The sequence below is a fragment of the Procambarus clarkii genome, chromosome 35 (assembly GCF_040958095.1).
Source record: "Procambarus clarkii isolate CNS0578487 chromosome 35, FALCON_Pclarkii_2.0, whole genome shotgun sequence".
Lineage (NCBI taxonomy): Eukaryota > Metazoa > Arthropoda > Malacostraca > Decapoda > Cambaridae > Procambarus > Procambarus clarkii.
Window position 1 is genome coordinate 36,677,473 of NC_091184.1, and position 4,421 is coordinate 36,681,893.

The 4,421-nt window shown below is 52.2% G+C and overlaps 1 protein-coding gene across 1 annotated transcript in view; it reads right to left on the reverse strand.

Moving 5' to 3' along the window:
- Window positions 1-4,198, reverse strand: part of LOC123768544 (vesicular glutamate transporter 1) — a 221,503-nt gene extending 217,305 nt beyond the window's left edge. The window contains exon 1 of the mRNA XM_069336351.1: window positions 3,858-4,198. The gene's annotated coding sequence lies outside the window, so the exon portion shown is untranslated. The remainder of the gene's footprint in view (window positions 1-3,857) is intronic.
- Between the last annotated feature and the right edge of the window lie 223 nt (window positions 4,199-4,421).

The following is a 4,421-nucleotide window of genomic DNA, read 5'->3' on the forward strand; positions in this document are numbered from 1 at the left end:
TGTGAGGGTCCTCCCCGGCCTGGACGACCCCTACTGTGGGGGTGCTCCCCGGCCTGGACGACCCCTACTGTGAGGGTCCTCCCCGGCCTGGACGACCCCTACTGTGGGGGTGCTCCCCGGCCTGGACGACCCCTACTGTGGGGGTCCTCCCCTGCCTGGACGACCCCTACTGTGAGGGTCCTTCCCTGCCTGGACGACCCCTACTGTAGGGGTCCTCCCCTGCCTGGACGACCCCTACTGTGAGGGTCCTCCCCTGCCTGGACGACCCCTACTGTAGGGGTCCTCCCCTGCCTGGACGACCCCTACTGTGAGGGTCCTCCCCTGCCTGGACGACCCCTACTGTAGGGGTCCTCCCCTGCCTGGACGACCCCTACTGTGAGGGTCCTCCCCTGCCTGGACGACCCCTACTGTAGGGGTCCTCCCCTGCCTGGACGACCCCTACTGTGAGGGTCCTCCCCTGCCTGGACGACCCCTACTGTGAGGGTCCTCCCCTGCCTGGACGACCCCTACTGTGGGGGTCCTCCCCTGCCTGGACAACCCCTACTGTGAGGGTCCTCCCCTGCCTGGACGAGTCCACACCCAAACTATCGGGCCGCCGGAGAGCTCTTCCCGTCAGTCAGCGCCTGACCCCAACCGAGCGAACACGTGTCGCTCTCGACCTTCATAATCAAATCACCTTAAACTCTATATATCATTTCATTATCTCCACAAAATTTCTAATCTACATTCATAAACACAATACAAGATCCCTGGGCACGTGACCTCACTGCATTAAGCAACGTGTGGCAGTATACTAAGCTCTTACCACAAAATATAAAGATGGGGGCGCGCGTCCCAACTATGTTCATATATGGCGCGCTGCTACGTCGGCCACACGACTTTTTAGACTGTCACTACTCGGCTCCTCTGTCATGACTTGCGTGAGGACGGTCACGGGACAGGTGCCAATCAGGCACACCTGCCCACACAGGCTTCACTCACGAAGCTCCTCAAATTCTTCTCAATAAGCCACAAATACCTGTCTTCCTCTGGGGCGACGACGTGCGTCCTTCTCTTCCGACCTCCTCGCAACAACTGATATTTTCCGACCTTTGCACATGACATGTTACCGCGATGACGTCATTTTTGCACACGGCACGAGGCCTACTGTGACCTCCTTCCCCCCCCCCCCCAGCACAGTGATGCCACTCACCATACTGCCCCCCAGCACAGTGATGCCACTTACCATACTGCCCCCCAGCACAGTGATGCCACTCACCATACTGCCCCCAACACAGTGATGCCACTCACCATACTGCCCCCCAACACAGTGATGCCACTCACCATACTGCCCCCAACACAGTGATGCCACTCACTATACTGCCCCCAGCACAGTGATGCCACTCACCATACTGCCCCCAGCACAGTGATGCCACTCACCATACTGCCCCCCAACACAGTGATGCCACTCACCATACTGCCCCCCAGCACAGTGATGCCACTCACTATACTGCCCCCAGCACAGTGATGCCACTCACCATACTGCCCCCCAGCACAGTGATGCCACTCACTATACTGCCCCCCAATACAGTGATGCCACTCACTATACTGCCCCCAGCACAGTGATGCCACTCACCATACTGCCCCCCAGCACAGTGATGCCACTCACCATACTGCCCCCCAACACAGTGATGCCACTCACTATACTGCCCCCAGCACAGTGATGCCACTCACCATACTGCCCCCCAGCACAGTGATGCCACTCACTATACTGCCCCCCAGCACAGTGAGACCACTCACTATACTGCCCCCCAATACAGTGATGCCACTCACTATACTGCCCCCCAGCACAGTGAGACCACTCACTATACTGCCCCCCAGCACAGTGATGCCACTCACCATACTGCCCCCCAGCACAGTGATGCCACTCACTATACTGCCCCCCAGCACAGTGAGACCACTCACTATACTGCCCCCCAATACAGTGATGCCACTCACTATACTGCCCCCCAGCACAGTGAGACCACTCACTATACTGCCCCCCAGCACAGTGATGCCACTCACTATACTGCCCCCAACACAGTGATGCCACTCACCATACTGCCCCCCAGCACAGTGATGCCACTCACTATACTGCCCCCCAACACAGTGATGCCACTCACTATACTGCCCCCCAACACAGTGATGCCACTCACTATACTGCCCCCCAACACAGTGATGCCACTCACTATACTGCCCCCAACACAGTGATGCCACTCACCATACTGCCCCCAGCACAGTGATGCCACTCACCATACTGCCCCCCAGCACAGTGATGCCACTCACCATACTGCCCCCAGCACAGTGATGCCACTCACTATACTGCCCCCCAACACAGTGATGCCACTCACTATACTGCCCCCCAGCACAGTGAGACCACTCACTATACTGCCCCCCAATACAGTGAGACCACTCACTATACTGCCCCCCAATACAGTGATGCCAATGAGCTTCCTGCCAAAAAATTCCCCTAAAACTACTTTTCATTGCAATTTTCAATGGTCAGAATATGATTACAACAATGATTGTCTTGCCTAAAATATCCACATTAAGGAAGATTCTTTTGTCTTAAAAAGGTGCTGCTTTTGCATAGAATATTACTTGTAATAGGGAGAATATTTCATAATGTGAATATTGCTGTAAGAGAAGAGTATTACTCTTAGTCAACACAAACTGGCTTTTAATTAAGATCAATTCTTCCATTAAGGAGGAATATTCTTGTCTCAATCTTGAAATACTGTAAAGCACAATTATTTAATTTTTGTTTATATATTATTTACTAAATGTTATATAAATGTTAAATAATATTATTTACTAAATGTTTATATATTATTTACTAAATGTTTATATATTATTTACTAAATCGACTTGTTACAAGAAATAACATGGTTCTAGATGATGGAGATGAGTGAGAGCAGGACGCTGAGAAAGATATCTTGCAGGGTACCTTTGTTCATTGATCAAATATCATCACTGCTTTGTTAACTTCTGCTTCATTAATTCTACCCTACCTCTCTTCTCCTCTTCCAAGACATATTTGTGGTTCCTCTCCTCTTTTGTGTCCTTTTATTTCTCCTTCTCTCCTAATTAGTGGTTTCTTGGGTCTCGTTAGTCTCCCAAGTTAGTCTTGGTCTCCAGTGAGGTCACTCTTCTCTCCTCCTCTCGCACCCTTTCTCCCTCAATTCCAGAGTTTCATCATTTTTATTGTAATTCAGTCACAGCCCCCCCCACCCCCCACATACCCCCCTGCTCTCTCTTCCTCACCTGCACATGCCCAGTCTCCCCTCCCCCTTTCTCTCTTTTAACCCCTTCCCTCCCCCCTTCTAATCCATATTGGTTACTCTCTTCCCCCCTCTCTCTCTCGCAACAGTCCATCCACCCGCCTCCCCCTTCTCCTGCCCTCAATCTACCTACCCTCTCTGTGCATACCCCTCTACCCCCTCCAGGAAAATCCTGCCCATGGAAACACATCTAGATATCTGGGGCATCTTTCCTGTCATCTCACAACAGACAATGGCATTATTAGCCGTAATCAGACGAGGAAGGCGCCAAATGACACCCGGTGTATAGCCTTATGTTGATGGAGTGAGCGATACAGAACCTATCGTCCATGTTTTACCCTCAGAGGGAATAATAATCACTGGAGAGATAACTTGGCCCAAGATCACAACCGGTTGGTCTTGTAAGCCTTCCTGCGTGGCGCCGCCCGATCGAGCACTTACAACTGGGGTTTCCGAGCACTCCAAGACACTTTCTAAGACAGAGTGCACATCTAAGACAGAGTGCACACTCGCCTGGTCACCAAGACACTTAAGAAAAAGTCAAAAGGGAGCACTTACTGCGTGTCGTGGTCCGGAGTTGGAGGTCTTGAGCTGGGACTGGCGACGGGTCCCTTCGCGTGGCGCCAGGAGGGGAAGTCGTCGGCGCGAGGCGAGGGGACGCGGTGGCGGCGCCCTGGTTGGTCCGCGCAGGCCGCCACACTTCTGAATTCATGTCGATATGCTGGGTAAGCGCAAGATCATTGGTTCATAATCGGCGCGATGGCGGTTTGATTGGTTGGCGAGAGCGCCCACCTCGGAGTGTCGCCCAATAGCAGGCGGTCGCCAGAGATTACGTCAACATAAGTGGGCGGGGCTTAGAACGAGTAGCGGGAGGGGAAACAGGTCGCTTAAAGAAAATACTCTGAAAAATAATGCCGTGAGCTTGATTCAGCGAGTGGATTTAGATCAGTATTTGCAACAACTTCACCAACCGAGTAACAACATCTCATTCAAGATCACTGTTCAATGATTAAATGTCATAAATCTTGCAAATATTACCTCCAGAGTGATATTACATGTTTAAAGAAGCCTTCAGTAGAGCCTTCAGCGACTACGTTCCCCTCAGTCTATACCGAGGGGAAC